Source organism: Chiloscyllium plagiosum, unplaced genomic scaffold (genome assembly GCF_037043375.1).
Source record: "Chiloscyllium plagiosum isolate Xiang-an unplaced genomic scaffold, Cpla_swu_hap1 HiC_scaffold_42, whole genome shotgun sequence".
In the NCBI taxonomy this organism is placed as follows: domain Eukaryota; kingdom Metazoa; phylum Chordata; class Chondrichthyes; order Orectolobiformes; family Hemiscylliidae; genus Chiloscyllium; species Chiloscyllium plagiosum.
Window position 1 is genome coordinate 51679392 of NW_028270180.1, and position 17860 is coordinate 51697251.

A 17860-nucleotide genomic window follows, 5' to 3' on the forward strand; every position below is an offset into this window, starting at 1 on the left:
CAATCAAAACGGCAGTTTCTGAACATAGTAACAGAAGTCAAAAGGTAATTACCTCACCCCACCCTCACTCCGGAAGAGGTGCTAACTGCCCTTGAGTGCTCTTTGTTCTCGATGTGAAGAGCTTTCACGCCTGAGTCACCTTCACGTCTCTGGTTGCTGAGTGAATCACAAAGAAGGAATTTCACCAGAGCTGCAACTGCCTCACTTCTCCACTCGCCCTCCCCGTTTACATTTTCCTGCTCGTCAGTGATTTAAAGAAAACCAAATGGATGCGATGTCATTCTGTAGCCTCTCTGTCGATTCCACCGTTTCAGTTCCAACATGACTTAGATCTCGGGGCGGACCTTAATACTAGCGACGCTATGAATGCGCAAGTCGAAAGGTTCCTCTGAGAGTGCAATTTCTTTCATTGCTGTTGCTGATTGAATGAGCCACGAACGTGCGAATTGCTCCAAAACATGATTCAGGATATCTGGTGCCAATTCTCGCACGTTGAATCACGATTGACAGCTTCCAAATGAGGTCTTTCTGAGACGACCTTGGGGTACATTTGACAGACAGACAAGTTCAGGAATTCGTGGTGCGCTGTGACACCAGCGCATCAGCTTCTTTCCTGTCTTTGAACCGAGCCGTCGGCGCAAGGAAGGCAAATGCGGTACTGCTTTTCGTGGAAGGATCAGAAGGCGGTAACTACATTCTCCAACAGAATGGCATATGATCAGAACCAGGTTGGAGAAAAACCTAACAACGCTTTGCACTGTAATTAAATGGAATTGCATTACATTTCACTACCAGAGCAGATTTGTTCAAGCAAATTCGAAGGCAGGTTTGCAGATGGGAAAGCATGCAAGAAAGCTCAGCTCTTGTCCATGTAAAAGGCTGCAGTTGAAGAACAAAACAGTTTCTGCCCAGTTTCGAACTGGGGACCTTCCGCGTGTTAGGCGAACGTGATGACCACTACACTACAGAAACGAGCCACTGCCGCGCGTGCTCCGGCTCACTGGCGTCCAGCACTGAAAGTTGAATCCGTTCTACGTTTCACCTTTTTGTTTCCAATAGCTCGGAGGAGGCTATTACACTCAGAAAATTGCAAAGGTAATCGGGTGAGTTTCTGGATATGGTGCGTTGAGAGGGTTTGGGGCCAAATGCTGGGGAACGGGACTTGTTTAGTTTTGGCTATGTGGTGAGCATGGACGAGGTCCACCGAAGTATCTTTTTCCACGATGTACCCCAATAACGTCATGTTGCTTCCACCGGCTTTAAAGGATTACTTTTTAGCGGAGTTTGCCATCGCAGTCTGTGGCACAATCATTTAGTCTGTTCGACTGCTCACGGGAAAGGTAGTATTGTGAAACACTGCAGAAACGAACGACTTCCTTACTTTAGCTCCGACTGACCATACTCTGTGAAATTTTCACAGATCCTCAGCTGAGGATTTTTGCTGCTGGAAGTTACCTCAGTAACTCTGTTAAATCGAAATGTATTGAGCGAATCGCAAAACAGAAAGCATTTAACACGGAACACAAACGAAACTGGCATTTTCAGACACAGAGATGCATGAATGCTAAATGTGATACAGTCCGAGGGCATGAGTCATAAAGTAATCTCACAACTAACAGCAGGGCATTTCCAAACGACTCTTTCAAACATACTGCAGCCTTAGTGCACCACCACTTTCCAGACAATGCTGAAAAGAGAGAAAGAAAGAACATAATAAGAATTGGCCGTAAAAAGTGAATTTCACCAATCACAGTCTCGATTAGATTACCTTTCCCTTCCGATGTTTCCAGGACGGAAATGGAAGATATTCAATAAGGTATGACATCGAAATTCATTGGGACGATTTTCCCATTAGCTAGAAACCCAAATAACCAACGAGTAGAGTCACCGTAGGACTTCGTTTCACAACAGCGATGAAATAACAGTCTCCATTCGGTTCCAGTAAAAGCTCAACTTGCCTGGGACGGCAGAACTGTTTGCGATTTTCCGCGCGGGAGGCGAACACGATCATGACAGTAGAGACATTTTGAAATATATGGCAGTATCCCACACCACAGTTAACTCCCTGGGAAGCAAACACATTTTACTTTTGTTTTCAAAATCAATAGACAGTGGGCAACGAAACAGCATTTTAACAAGCTGCAGCGTTGGAGTTGATCAGCAGAAATGGCAGTGGTGGGATTCGAATCCACGCCTCTTTCGAGACAGGAATCTGGATCCAGCGCCTTAGACCGCTCGGCCACACTACCAGACGGCAGCGCCGCCTCATTTTCTTGTATTTCCAATTGTCCTCCTGCATAACAACAGATGCAAAGTCACATGATAAGGGTTCCATGATTCCTCTCGGACTCGCACAGCTGCTGGGATGTCCTCTCGGACTCGCACAGCTACAATGTCAATTTCGCAGCAGATATTGATAGCCCATCAGTCCAGTCAAAAATCAATGGTAAGCTGAGTCTATCTTCTCAGACTCTTTTCAGCTACAAATGTATCTGTGAGTGCGTGAGAATATGGGTTCGCTTATGATTTGGTCAAATAACCATGAGCTGCTTGACATTACTGCAATTTCGAATCTCGCTTTGCTAAATGATTTCACCCATTGCTCGAAACAGGACGACTTTCACGTTTACACGGAACATGAAACACACCGGACGACAGGGAAAATGCACAAACCTGAGCAGGCCGTAATACACATCATACCGTGCAGCATAGTTTCAGTCGCTGTGTCTGTTTTTTTTTCAGAATAAGAGTCCCAAAGAATGTTCTCCACCCTAAAACCGGAGGTAACATTACAATCCGAGAACGACAGATCACATTGTGAGAATGCTCTGACCTCGGAGCCAGTTCTAGAAGCCACTTTCCTTGCCTTTTACCTTAACCGTGCAATGTGCTGCAGAGATGTTCACACCTGGACATGAGCCACATGGATACCAACTGCGTTGGAAACCTATGTGGGAATCGACGACAAGCGACTCAATAAATTTTGCTAAATTCCATGGTGCTTTTTAGAAATGCAGTTTCTGTTCACCTCAATCAAAACGGCAGTTTCTGAACATAGTAACAGAAGTCAAAAGGTAATTACCTCACCCCACCCTCACTCCGGAAGAGGTGCTAACTGCCCTTGAGTGCTCTTTGTTCTCGATGTGAAGAGCTTTCACGCCTGAGTCACCTTCACGTCTCTGGTTGCTGAGTGAATCACAAAGAAGGAATTTCACCAGAGCTGCAACTGCCTCACTTCTCCACTCGCCCTCCCCGTTTACATTTTCCTGCTCGTCAGTGATTTAAAGAAAACCAAATGGATGCGATGTCATTCTGTAGCCTCTCTGTCGATTCCACCGTTTCAGTTCCAACATGACTTAGATCTCGGGGCGGACCTTAATACTAGCGACGCTATGAATGCGCAAGTCGAAAGGTTCCTCTGAGAGTGCAATTTCTTTCATTGCTGTTGCTGATTGAATGAGCCACGAACGTGCGAATTGCTCCAAAACATGATTCAGGATATCTGGTGCCAATTCTCGCACGTTGAATCACGATTGACAGCTTCCAAATGAGGTCTTTCTGACACGACCTTGGGGTACATTTGACAGACAGACAAGTTCAGGAATTCGTGGTGCGCTGTGACACCAGCGCATCAGCTTCTTTCCTGTCTTTGAACCGAGCCGTCGGCGCAAGGAAGGCAAATGCGGTACTGCTTTTCGTGGAAGGATCAGAAGGCGGTAACTACATTCTCCAACAGAATGGCATATGATCAGAACCAGGTTGGAGAAAAACCTAACAACGCTTTGCACTGTAATTAAATGGAATTGCATTACATTTCACTACCAGAGCAGATTTGTTCAAGCAAATTCGAAGGCAGGTTTGCAGATGGGAAAGCATGCAAGAAAGCTCAGCTCTTGTCCATGTAAAAGGCTGCAGTTGAAGAACAAAACAGTTTCTGCCCAGTTTCGAACTGGGGACCTTTCGCGTGTTAGGCGAACGTGATGACCACTACACTACAGAAACGAGCCACTGCCGTGCGTGCTCCGGCTCACTGGCGTCCAGCACTGAAAGTTGAATCCGTTCTACGTTTCACCTTTTTGTTTCCAATAGCTCGGAGGAGGCTATTACACTCAGAAAATTGCAAAGGTAATCGGGTGAGTTTCTGGATATGGTGCGTTGAGAGGGTTTGGGGCCAAATGCTGGGGAACGGGACTTGTTTAGTTTTGGCTATGTGGTGAGCATGGACGAGGTCCACCGAAGTATCTTTTTCCACGATGTACCCCAATAACGTCATGTTGCTTCCACCGGCTTTAAAGGATTACTTTTTAGCGGAGTTTGCCATCGCAGTCAGTGGCACAATCATTTAGTCTGTTCGACTGCTCACGGGAAAGGTAGTATTGTGAAACACTGCAGAAACGAACGACTTCCTTACTTTAGCTCCGACTGACCATACTCTGTGAAATTTTCACAGATCCTCAGCTGAGGATTTTTGCTGCTGGAAGTTACCTCAGAAACTCTGTTAAATCGAAATGTATTGAGCGAATCGCAAAACAGAAAGCATTTAACACGGAACACAAACGAAACTGGCATTTTCAGACACAGAGATGCATGAATGCTAAATGTGATAAAGTCCGAGGGCATGAGTCATAAAGTAATCTCACAACTAACAACAGGGCATTTCCAAACGACTCTTTCAAACATACTGCAGCCTTAGTGCACCACCACTTTCCAGACAATGCTGAAAAGATAGAAAGAAAGAACATAATAAGAATTGGCCGTAAAAAGTGAATTTCACCAATCACAGTCTCGATTAGATTACCTTTCCCTTCCGATGTTTCCAGGACGGAAGTGGAAGATATTCAATAAGGTATGACATCGAAATTCATTGGGACGATTTTCCCATTAGCTAGAAACCCAAATAACCAACGAGTAGAGTCACCGTAGGACTTCGTTTCACAACAGCGATGAAATAACAGTCTCCATTCGGTTCCAGTAAAAGCTCAACTTGCCTGGGACGGCAGAACTGTTTGCGATTTTCCGCGCGGGAGGCGAACACGATCATGACAGTAGAGACATTTTGAAATATATGGCAGTATCCCACACCACAGTTAACTCCCTGGGAAGCAAACACATTTTACTTTTGTTTTCAAAATCAATAGACAGTGGGCAACGAAACAGCATTTTAACAAGCTGCAGCGTTGGAGTTGATCAGCAGAAATGGCAGTGGTGGGATTCGAATCCACGCCTCTTTCGAGACAGCAATCTGGATCCAGCGCCTTAGACCGCTCGGCCACACTACCAGACGGTAGCGCCGCCTCATTTTCTTGTATTTCCAATTGTCCTCCTGCATAACAACAGATGCAAAGTCACATGATAAGGGTTCCATGATTCCTCTCGGACTCGCACAGCTGCTGGGATGTCCTCTCGGACTCGCACAGCTACAATGTCAATTTCGCAGCAGATATTGATAGCCCATCAGTCCAGTCAAAAATCAATGGTAAGCTGAGTCTATCTTCTCAGACTCTTTTCAGCTACAAATGTATCTGTGAGTGCGTGAGAATATGGGTTCGCTTATGATTTGGTCAAATAACCATGAGCTGCTTGACATTACTGCAATTTCGAATCTCGCTTTGCTAAATGATTTCACCCATTGCTCGAAACAGGACGACTTTCACGTTTACACGGAACATGAAACACACCGGACGACAGGGAAAATGCACAAACCTGAGCAGGCCGTAATCCACATCATACCGTGCAGCATAGTTTCAGTCGCTGTGTCTGTTTTTTTTTTCAGAATAAGAGTCCCAAAGAATGTTCTCCACCCTAAAACCGGAGGTAACATTACAATCCGAGAACGACAGATCACATTGTGAGAATGCTCTGACCTCGGAGCCAGTTCTAGAAGCCACTTTCCTTGCCTTTTACCTTAACCGTGCAATGTGCTGCAGAGATGTTCACACCTGGACATGAGCCACATGGATACCAACTGCGTTGGAAACCTATGTGGGAATCGACGACAAGCGACTCAATAAATTTTGCTAAATTCCATGGTGCTTTTTAGAAATGCAGTTTCTGTTCACCTCAATCAAAACGGCAGTTTCTGAACATAGTAACAGAAGTCAAAAGGTAATTACCTCACCCCACCCTCACTCCGGAAGAGGTGCTAACTGCCCTTGAGTGCTCTTTGTTCTCGATGTGAAGAGCTTTCACGCCTGAGTCACCTTCACGTCTCTGGTTGCTGAGTGAATCACAAAGAAGGAATTTCACCAGAGCTGCAACTGCCTCACTTCTCCACTCGCCCTCCCCGTTTACATTTTCCTGCTCGTCAGTGATTTAAAGAAAACCAAATGGATGCGATGTCATTCTGTAGCCTCTCTGTCGATTCCACCGTTTCAGTTCCAACATGACTTAGATCTCGGGGCGGACCTTAATACTAGCGACGCTATGAATGCGCAAGTCGAAAGGTTCCTCTGAGAGTGCAATTTCTTTCATTGCTGTTGCTGATTGAATGAGCCACGAACGTGCGAATTGCTCCAAAACATGATTCAGGATATCTGGTGCCAATTCTCGCACGTTGAATCACGATTGACAGCTTCCAAATGAGGTCTTTCTGAGACGACCTTGGGGTACATTTGACAGACAGACAAGTTCAGGAATTCGTGGTGCGCTGTGACACCAGCGCATCAGCTTCTTTCCTGTCTTTGAACCGAGCCGTCGGCGCAAGGAAGGCAAATGCGGTACTGCTTTTCGTGGAAGGATCAGAAGGCGGTAACTACATTCTCCAACAGAATGGCATATGATCAGAACCAGGTTGGAGAAAAACCTAACAACGCTTTGCACTGTAATTAAATGGAATTGCATTACATTTCACTACCAGAGCAGATTTGTTCAAGCAAATTCGAAGGCAGGTTTGCAGATGGGAAAGCATGCAAGAAAGCTCAGCTCTTGTCCATGTAAAAGGCTGCAGTTGAAGAACAAAACAGTTTCTGCCCAGTTTCGAACTGGGGACCTTCCGCGTGTTAGGCGAACGTGATGACCACTACACTACAGAAACGAGCCACTGCCGCGCGTGCTCCGGCTCACTGGCGTCCAGCACTGAAAGTTGAATCCGTTCTACGTTTCACCTTTTTGTTTCCAATAGCTCGGAGGAGGCTATTACACTCAGAAAATTGCAAAGGTAATCGGGTGAGTTTCTGGATATGGTGCGTTGAGAGGGTTTGGGGCCAAATGCTGGGGAACGGGACTTGTTTAGTTTTGGCTATGTGGTGAGCATGGACGAGGTCCACCGAAGTATCTTTTTCCACGATGTACCCCAATAACGTCATGTTGCTTCCACCGGCTTTAAAGGATTACTTTTTAGCGGAGTTTGCCATCGCAGTCAGTGGCACAATCATTTAGTCTGTTCGACTGCTCACGGGAAAGGTAGTATTGTGAAACACTGCAGAAACGAACGACTTCCTTACTTTAGCTCCGACTGACCATACTCTGTGAAATTTTCACAGATCCTCAGCTGAGGATTTTTGCTGCTGGAAGTTACCTCAGTAACTCTGTTAAATCGAAATGTATTGAGCGAATCGCAAAACAGAAAGCATTTAACACGGAACACAAACGAAACTGGCATTTTCAGACACAGAGATGCATGAATGCTAAATGTGATACAGTCCGAGGGCATGAGTCATAAAGTAATCTCACAACTAACAGCAGGGCATTTCCAAACGACTCTTTCAAACATACTGCAGCCTTAGTGCACCACCACTTTCCAGACAATGCTGAAAAGAGAGAAAGAAAGAACATAATAAGAATTGGCCGTAAAAAGTGAATTTCACCAATCACAGTCTCGATTAGATTACCTTTCCCTTCCGATGTTTCCAGGACGGAAATGGAAGATATTCAATAAGGTATGACATCAAAATTCATTGGGACGATTTTCCCATTAGCTAGAAACCCAAATAACCAACGAGTAGAGTCACCGTAGGACTTCGTTTCACAACAGCGATGAAATAACAGTCTCCATTCGGTTCCAGTAAAAGCTCAACTTGCCTGGGACGGCAGAACTGTTTGCGATTTTCCGCGCGGGAGGCGAACACGATCATGACAGTAGAGACATTTTGAAATATATGGCAGTATCCCACACCACAGTTAACTCCCTGGGAAGCAAACACATTTTACTTTTGTTTTCAAAATCAATAGACAGTGGGCAACGAAACAGCATTTTAACAAGCTGCAGCGTTGGAGTTGATCAGCAGAAATGGCAGTGGTGGGATTCGAATCCACGCCTCTTTCGAGACAGGAATCTGGATCCAGCGCCTTAGACCGCTCGGCCACACAACCAGACGGCAGCGCCGCCTCATTTTCTTGTATTTCCAATTGTCCTCCTGCATAACAACAGATGCAAAGTCACATGATAAGGGTTCCATGATTCCTCTCGGACTCGCACAGCTGCTGGGATGTCCTCTCGGACTCGCACAGCTACAATGTCAATTTCGCAGCAGATATTGATAGCCCATCAGTCCAGTCAAAAATCAATGGTAAGCTGAGTCTATCTTCTCAGACTCTTTTCAGCTACAAATGTATCTGTGAGTGCGTGAGAATATGGGTTCGCTTATGATTTGGTCAAATAACCATGAGCTGCTTGACATTACTGCAATTTCGAATCTCGCTTTGCTAAATGATTTCACCCATTGCTCGAAACAGGACGACTTTCACGTTTACACGGAACATGAAACACACCGGACGACAGGGAAAATGCACAAACCTGAGCAGGCCGTAATCCACATCATACCGTGCAGCATAGTTTCAGTCGCTGTGTCTGTTTTTTTTTTCAGAATAAGAGTCCCAAAGAATGTTCTCCACCCTAAAACCGGAGGTAACATTACAATCCGAGAACGACAGATCACATTGTGAGAATGCTCTGACCTCGGAGCCAGTTCTAGAAGCCACTTTCCTTGCCTTTTACCTTAACCGTGCAATGTGCTGCAGAGATGTTCACACCTGGACATGAGCCACATGGATACCAACTGCGTTGGAAACCTATGTGGGAATCGACGACAAGCGACTCAATAAATTTTGCTAAATTCCATGGTGCTTTTTAGAAATGCAGTTTCTGTTCACCTCAATCAAAACGGCAGTTTCTGAACATAGTAACAGAAGTCAAAAGGTAATTACCTCACCCCACCCTCACTCCGGAAGAGGTGCTAACTGCCCTTGAGTGCTCTTTGTTCTCGATGTGAAGAGCTTTCACGCCTGAGTCACCTTCACGTCTCTGGTTGCTGAGTGAATCACAAAGAAGGAATTTCACCAGAGCTGCAACTGCCTCACTTCTCCACTCGCCCTCCCCGTTTACATTTTCCTGCTCGTCAGTGATTTAAAGAAAACCAAATGGATGCGATGTCATTCTGTAGCCTCTCTGTCGATTCCACCGTTTCAGTTCCAACATGACTTAGATCTCGGGGCGGACCTTAATACTAGCGACGCTATGAATGCGCAAGTCGAAAGGTTCCTCTGAGAGTGCAATTTCTTTCATTGCTGTTGCTGATTGAATGAGCCACGAACGTGCGAATTGCTCCAAAACATGATTCAGGATATCTGGTGCCAATTCTCGCACGTTGAATCACGATTGACAGCTTCCAAATGAGGTCTTTCTGACACGACCTTGGGGTACATTTGACAGACAGACAAGTTCAGGAATTCGTGGTGCGCTGTGACACCAGCGCATCAGCTTCTTCCCTGTCTTTGAACCGAGCCGTCGGCGCAAGGAAGGCAAATGCGGTACTGCTTTTCGTGGAAGGATCAGAAGGCGGTAACTACATTCTCCAACAGAATGGCATATGATCAGAACCAGGTTGGAGAAAAACCTAACAACGCTTTGCACTGTAATTAAATGGAATTGCATTACATTTCACTACCAGAGCAGATTTGTTCAAGCAAATTCGAAGGCAGGTTTGCAGATGGGAAAGCATGCAAGAAAGCTCAGCTCTTGTCCATGTAAAAGGCTGCAGTTGAAGAACAAAACAGTTTCTGCCCAGTTTCGAACTGGGGACCTTTCGCGTGTTAGGCGAACGTGATGACCACTACACTACAGAAACGAGCCACTGCCGTGCGTGCTCCGGCTCACTGGCGTCCAGCACTGAAAGTTGAATCCGTTCTACGTTTCACCTTTTTGTTTCCAATAGCTCGGAGGAGGCTATTACACTCAGAAAATTGCAAAGGTAATCGGGTGAGTTTCTGGATATGGTGCGTTGAGAGGGTTTGGGGCCAAATGCTGGGGAACGGGACTTGTTTAGTTTTGGCTATGTGGTGAGCATGGACGAGGTCCACCGAAGTATCTTTTTCCACGATGTACCCCAATAACGTCATGTTGCTTCCACCGGCTTTAAAGGATTACTTTTTAGCGGAGTTTGCCATCGCAGTCAGTGGCACAATCATTTAGTCTGTTCGACTGCTCACGGGAAAGGTAGTATTGTGAAACACTGCAGAAACGAACGACTTCCTTACTTTAGCTCCGACTGACCATACTCTGTGAAATTTTCCCAGATCCTCAGCTGAGGATTTTTGCTGCTGGAAGTTACCTCAGAAACTCTGTTAAATCGAAATGTATTGAGCGAATCGCAAAACAGAAAGCATTTAACACGGAACACAAACGAAACTGGCATTTTCAGACACAGAGATGCATGAATGCTAAATGTGATACAGTCCGAGGGCATGAGTCATAAAGTAATCTCACAACTAACAACAGGGCATTTCCAAACGACTCTTTCAAACATACTGCAGCCTTAGTGCACCACCACTTTCCAGACAATGCTGAAAAGAGAGAAAGAAAGAACATAATAAGAATTGGCCGTAAAAAGTGAATTTCACCAATCACAGTCTCGATTAGATTACCTTTCCCTTCCGATGTTTCCAGGACGGAAATGGAAGATATTCAATAAGGTATGACATCGAAATTCATTGGGACGATTTTCCCATTAGCTAGAAACCCAAATAACCAACGAGTAGAGTCACCGTAGGACTTCGTTTCACAACAGCGATGAAATAACAGTCTCCATTCGGTTCCAGTAAAAGCTCAACTTGCCTGGGACGGCAGAACTGTTTGCGATTTTCCGCGCGGGAGGCGAACACGATCATGACAGTAGAGACATTTTGAAATATATGGCAGTATCCCACACCACAGTTAACTCCCTGGGAAGCAAACACATTTTACTTTTGTTTTCAAAATCAATAGACAGTGGGCAACGAAACAGCATTTTAACACGCTGCAGCGTTGGAGTTGATCAGCAGAAATGGCAGTGGTGGGATTCGAATCCACGCCTCTTTCGAGACAGGAACCTGGATCCAGCGCCTTAGACCGCTCGGCCACACTACCAGACGGCAGCGCCGCCTCATTTTCTTGTATTTCCAATTGTCCTCCTGCATAACAACAGATGCAAAGTCACATGATAAGGGTTCCATGATTCCTCTCGGACTCGCACAGCTGCTGGGATGTCCTCTCGGACTCGCACAGCTACAATGTCAATTTCGCAGCAGATATTGATAGCCCATCAGTCCAGTCAAAAATCAATGGTAAGCTGAGTCTATCTTCTCAGACTCTTTTCAGCTACAAATGTATCTGTGAGTGCGTGAGAATATGGGTTCGCTTATGATTTGGTCAAATAACCATGAGCTGCTTGACATTACTGCAATTTCGAATCTCGCTTTGCTAAATGATTTCACCCATTGCTCGAAACAGGACGACTTTCACGTTTACACGGAACATGAAACACACCGGACGACAGGGAAAATGCACAAACCTGAGCAGGCCGTAATCCACATCATACCGTGCAGCATAGTTTCAGTCGCTGTGTCTGTTTTTTTTTCAGAATAAGAGTCCCAAAGAATGTTCTCCACCCTAAAACCGGAGGTAACATTACAATCCGAGAACGACAGATCACATTGTGAGAATGCTCTGACCTCGGAGCCAGTTCTAGAAGCCACTTTCCTTGCCTTTTACCTTAACCGTGCAATGTGCTGCAGAGATGTTCACACCTGGACATGAGCCACATGGATACCAACTGCGTTGGAAACCTATGTGGGAATCAACGACAAGCGACTCAATAAATTTTGCTAAATTCCATGGTGCTTTTTAGAAATGCAGTTTCTGTTCACCTCAATCAAAACGGCAGTTTCTGAACATAGTAACAGAAGTCAAAAGGTAATTACCTCACCCCACCCTCACTCCGGAAGAGGTGCTAACTGCCCTTGAGTGCTCTTTGTTCTCGATGTGAAGAGCTTTCACGCCTGAGTCACCTTCACGTCTCTGGTTGCTGAGTGAATCACAAAGAAGGAATTTCACCAGAGCTGCAACTGCCTCACTTCTCCACTCGCCCTCCCCGTTTACATTTTCCTGCTCGTCAGTGATTTAAAGAAAACCAAATGGATGCGATGTCATTCTGTAGCCTCTCTGTCGATTCCACCGTTTCAGTTCCAACATGACTTAGATCTCGGGGCGGACCTTAATACTAGCGACGCTATGAATGTGCAAGTCGAAAGGTTCCTCTGAGAGTGCAATTTCTTTCATTGCTGTTGCTGATTGAATGAGCCACGAACGTGCGAATTGCTCCAAAACATGATTCAGGATATCTGGTGCCAATTCTCGCACGTTGAATCACGATTGACAGCTTCCAAATGAGGTCTTTCTGAGACGACCTTGGGGTACATTTGACAGACAGACAAGTTCAGGAATTCGTGGTGCGCTGTGACACCAGCGCATCAGCTTCTTTCCTGTCTTTGAACCGAGCCGTCGGCGCAAGGAAGGCAAATGCGGTACTGCTTTTCGTGGAAGGATCAGAAGGCGGTAACTACATTCTCCAACAGAATGGCATATGATCAGAACCAGGTTGGAGAAAAACCTAACAACGCTTTGCACTGTAATTAAATGGAATTGCATTACATTTCACTACCAGAGCAGATTTGTTCAAGCAAATTCGAAGGCAGGTTTGCAGATGGGAAAGCATGCAAGAAAGCTCAGCTCTTGTCCATGTAAAAGGCTGCAGTTGAAGAACAAAACAGTTTCTGCCCAGTTTCGAACTGGGGACCTTTCGCGTGTTAGGCGAACGTGATGACCACTACACTACAGAAACGAGCCACTGCCGTGCGTGCTCCGGCGCACTGGCGTCCAGCACTGAAAGTTGAATCCGTTCTACGTTTCACCTTTTTGTTTCCAATAGCTCGGAGGAGGCTATTACACTCAGAAAATTGCAAAGGTAATCGGGTGAGTTTCTGGATATGGTGCGTTGAGAGGGTTTGGGGCCAAATGCTGGGGAACGGGACTTGTTTAGTTTTGGCTATGTGGTGAGCATGGACGAGGTCCACCGAAGTATCTTTTTCCACGATGTACCCCAATAACGTCATGTTGCTTCCACCGGCTTTAAAGGATTACTTTTTAGCGGAGTTTGCCATCGCAGTCAGTGGCACAATCATTTAGTCTGTTCGACTGCTCACGGGAAAGGTAGTATTGTGAAACACTGCAGAAACGAACGACTTCCTTACTTTAGCTCCGACTGACCATACTCTGTGAAATTTTCCCAGATCCTCAGCTGAGGATTTTTGCTGCTGGAAGTTACCTCAGAAACTCTGTTAAATCGAAATGTATTGAGCGAATCGCAAAACAGAAAGCATTTAACACGGAACACAAACGAAACTGGCATTTTCAGACACAGAGATGCATGAATGCTAAATGTGATAAAGTCCGAGGGCATGAGTCATAAAGTAATCTCACAACTAACAACAGGGCATTTCCAAACGACTCTTTCAAACATACTGCAGCCTTAGTGCACCACCACTTTCCAGACAATGCTGAAAAGATAGAAAGAAAGAACATAATAAGAATTGGCCGTAAAAAGTGAATTTCACCAATCACAGTCTCGATTAGATTACCTTTCCCTTCCGATGTTTCCAGGACGGAAGTGGAAGATATTCAATAAGGTATGACATCGAAATTCATTGGGACGATTTTCCCATTAGCTAGAAACCCAAATAACCAACGAGTAGAGTCACCGTAGGACTTCGTTTCACAACAGCGATGAAATAACAGTCTCCATTCGGTTCCAGTAAAAGCTCAACTTGCCTGGGACGGCAGAACTGTTTGCGATTTTCCGCGCGGGAGGCGAACACGATCATGACAGTAGAGACATTTTGAAATATATGGCAGTATCCCACACCACAGTTAACTCCCTGGGAAGCAAACACATTTTACTTTTGTTTTCAAAATCAATAGACAGTGGGCAACGAAACAGCATTTTAACAAGCTGCAGCGTTGGAGTTGATCAGCAGAAATGGCAGTGGTGGGATTCGAATCCACGCCTCTTTCGAGACAGGAATCTGGATCCAGCGCCTTAGACCGCTCGGCCACACTACCAGACGGTAGCGCCGCCTCATTTTCTTGTATTTCCAATTGTCCTCCTGCATAACAACAGATGCAAAGTCACATGATAAGGGTTCCATGATTCCTCTCGGACTCGCACAGCTGCTGGGATGTCCTCTCGGACTCGCACAGCTACAATGTCAATTTCGCAGCAGATATTGATAGCCCATCAGTCCAGTCAAAAATCAATGGTAAGCTGAGTCTATCTTCTCAGACTCTTTTCAGCTACAAATGTATCTGTGAGTGCGTGAGAATATGGGTTCGCTTATGATTTGGTCAAATAACCATGAGCTGCTTGACATTACTGCAATTTCGAATCTCGCTTTGCTAAATGATTTCACCCATTGCTCGAAACAGGACGACTTTCACGTTTACACGGAACATGAAACACACCGGACGACAGGGAAAATGCACAAACCTGAGCAGGCCGTAATCCACATCATACCGTGCAGCATAGTTTCAGTCGCTGTGTCTGTTTTTTTTTTCAGAATAAGAGTCCCAAAGAATGTTCTCCACCCTAAAACCGGAGGTAACATTACAATCCGAGAACGACAGATCACATTGTGAGAATGCTCTGACCTCGGAGCCAGTTCTAGAAGCCACTCTCCTTGCCTTTTACCTTAACCGTGCAATGTGCTGCAGAGATGTTCACACCTGGACATGAGCCACATGGATACCAACTGCGTTGGAAACCTATGTGGGAATCGACGACAAGCGACTCAATAAATTTTGCTAAATTCCATGGTGCTTTTTAGAAATGCAGTTTCTGTTCACCTCAATCAAAACGGCAGTTTCTGAACATAGTAACAGAAGTCAAAAGGTAATTACCTCACCCCACCCTCACTCCGGAAGAGGTGCTAACTGCCCTTGAGTGCTCTTTGTTCTCGATGTGAAGAGCTTTCACGCCTGAGTCACCTTCACGTCTCTGGTTGCTGAGTGAATCACAAAGAAGGAATTTCACCAGAGCTGCAACTGCCTCACTTCTCCACTCGCCCTCCCCGTTTACATTTTCCTGCTCGTCAGTGATTTAAAGAAAACCAAATGGATGCGATGTCATTCTGTAGCCTCTCTGTCGATTCCACCGTTTCAGTTCCAACATGACTTAGATCTCGGGGCGGACCTTAATACTAGCGACGCTATGAATGCGCAAGTCGAAAGGTTCCTCTGAGAGTGCAATTTCTTTCATTGCTGTTGCTGATTGAATGAGCCACGAACGTGCGAATTGCTCCAAAACATGATTCAGGATATCTGGTGCCAATTCTCGCACGTTGAATCACGATTGACAGCTTCCAAATGAGGTCTTTCTGAGACGACCTTGGGGTACATTTGACAGACAGACAAGTTCAGGAATTCGTGGTGCGCTGTGACACCAGCGCATCAGCTTCTTTCCTGTCTTTGAACCGAGCCGTCGGCGCAAGGAAGGCAAATGCGGTACTGCTTTTCGTGGAAGGATCAGAAGGCGGTAACTACATTCTCCAACAGAATGGCATATGATCAGAACCAGGTTGGAGAAAAACCTAACAACGCTTTGCACTGTAATTAAATGGAATTGCATTACATTTCACTACCAGAGCAGATTTGTTCAAGCAAATTCGAAGGCAGGTTTGCAGATGGGAAAGCATGCAAGAAAGCTCAGCTCTTGTCCATGTAAAAGGCTGCAGTTGAAGAACAAAACCGTTTCTGCCCAGTTTCGAACTGGGGACCTTCCGCGTGTTAGGCGAACGTGATGACCACTACACTACAGAAACGAGCCACTACCGCGCGTGCTCCGGCTCACTGGCGTCCAGCACTGAAAGTTGAATCCGTTCTACGTTTCACCTTTTTGTTTCCAATAGCTCGGAGGAGGCTATTACACTCAGAAAATTGCAAAGGTAATCGGGTGAGTTTCTGGATATGGTGCGTTGAGAGGGTTTGGGGCCAAATGCTGGGGAACGGGACTTGTTTAGTTTTGGCTATGTGGTGAGCATGGACGAGGTCCACCGAAGTATCTTTTTCCACGATGTACCCCAATAACGTCATGTTGCTTCCACCGGCTTTAAAGGATTACTTTTTAGCGGAGTTTGCCATCGCAGTCAGTGGCACAATCATTTAGTCTGTTCGACTGCTCACGGGAAAGGTAGTATTGTGAAACACTGCAGAAACGAACGACTTCCTTACTTTAGCTCCGACTGACCATACTCTGTGAAATTTTCCCAGATCCTCAGCTGAGGATTTTTGCTGCTGGAAGTTACCTCAGAAACTCTGTTAAATCGAAATGTATTGAGCGAATCGCAAAACAGAAAGCATTTAACACGGAACACAAACGAAACTGGCATTTTCAGACACAGAGATGCATGAATGCTAAATGTGATACAGTCCGAGGGCATGAGTCATAAAGTAATCTCACAACTAACAACAGGGCATTTCCAAACGACTCTTTCAAACATACTGCAGCCTTAGTGCACCACCACTTTCCAGACAATGCTGAAAAGAGAGAAAGAAAGAACATAATAAGAATTGGCCGTAAAAAGTGAATTTCACCAATCACAGTCTCGATTAGATTACCTTTCCCTTCCGATGTTTCCAGGACGGAAGTGGAAGATATTCAATAAGGTATGACATCGAAATTCATTGGGACGATTTTCCCATTAGCTAGAAACCCAAATAACCAACGAGTAGAGTCACCGTAGGACTTCGTTTCACAACAGCGATGAAATAACAGTCTCCATTCGGTTCCAGTAAAAGCTCAACTTGCCTGGGACGGCAGAACTGTTTGCGATTTTCCGCGCGGGAGACGAACACGATCATGACAGTAGAGACATTTTGAAATATTTGGCAGTATCCCACACCACAGTTAATTCCCTGGGAAGCAAACACATTTTACTTTTGTTTTCAACATCAATAGACAGTGGGCAACGAAACAGCATTTTAACAAGCTGCAGCGTTGGAGTTGATCAGCAGAAATGGCAGTGGTGGGATTCGAATCCGCGCCCCTTTCGAGACTGGAACCTGGATCCAGCGCCTTAGACCGCTCGGCCACACTACCAGCCGGCCGCGCCGCCTCATTTTCTTGTATTTCCAATTGTCCTCCTGCATAACAACAGATGCAAAGTCACATGATAAGGGTTCCATGATTCCTCTCGGACTCGCACAGCTGCTGGGATGTCCTCTCGGACTCGCACAGCTACAATGTCAATTTCGCAGCAGATATTGATAGCCCATCAGTCCAGTCAAAAATCAATGGTAAGCTGAGTCTATCTTCTCAGACTCTTTTCAGCTACAAATGTATCTGTGAGTGCGTGAGAATATGGGTTCGCTTATGATTTGGTCAAATAACCATGAGCTGCTTGACATTACTGCAATTTCGAATCTCGCTTTGCTAAATGATTTCACCCATTGCTCGAAACAGGACGACTTTCACGTTTACACGGAACATGAAACACACCGGACGACAGGGGAAATGCACAAACCTGAGCAGGCCGTAATCCACATCATACCGTGCAG

At 45.5% G+C, this 17860-nt stretch overlaps 6 non-coding genes across 6 annotated transcripts; all 6 read right to left on the reverse strand.

Annotated features, from left to right (window-relative positions):
• Positions 1-899: 899 nt before the first annotated feature.
• On the reverse strand, positions 900-972 carry trnav-aac (transfer RNA valine (anticodon AAC)). The gene has a single exon. It is a non-coding gene; the product is annotated as a tRNA-Val (tRNA).
• Positions 973-3929: 2957 nt separating this feature from the next.
• Positions 3930-4002, reverse strand: trnav-aac (transfer RNA valine (anticodon AAC)). Its single transcript has one exon. It is a non-coding gene; the product is annotated as a tRNA-Val (tRNA).
• A 2958-nt stretch (positions 4003-6960) lies between these two features.
• Positions 6961-7033, reverse strand: trnav-aac (transfer RNA valine (anticodon AAC)). Its single transcript has one exon. It is a non-coding gene; the product is annotated as a tRNA-Val (tRNA).
• Positions 7034-9991: 2958 nt separating this feature from the next.
• Positions 9992-10064, reverse strand: trnav-aac (transfer RNA valine (anticodon AAC)). The gene has a single exon. It is a non-coding gene; the product is annotated as a tRNA-Val (tRNA).
• A 2957-nt stretch (positions 10065-13021) lies between these two features.
• trnav-aac (transfer RNA valine (anticodon AAC)) lies at positions 13022-13094 on the reverse strand. The gene has a single exon. It is a non-coding gene; the product is annotated as a tRNA-Val (tRNA).
• Positions 13095-16052: 2958 nt separating this feature from the next.
• Positions 16053-16125, reverse strand: trnav-aac (transfer RNA valine (anticodon AAC)). Its single transcript has one exon. It is a non-coding gene; the product is annotated as a tRNA-Val (tRNA).
• Positions 16126-17860: the final 1735 nt, after the last annotated feature.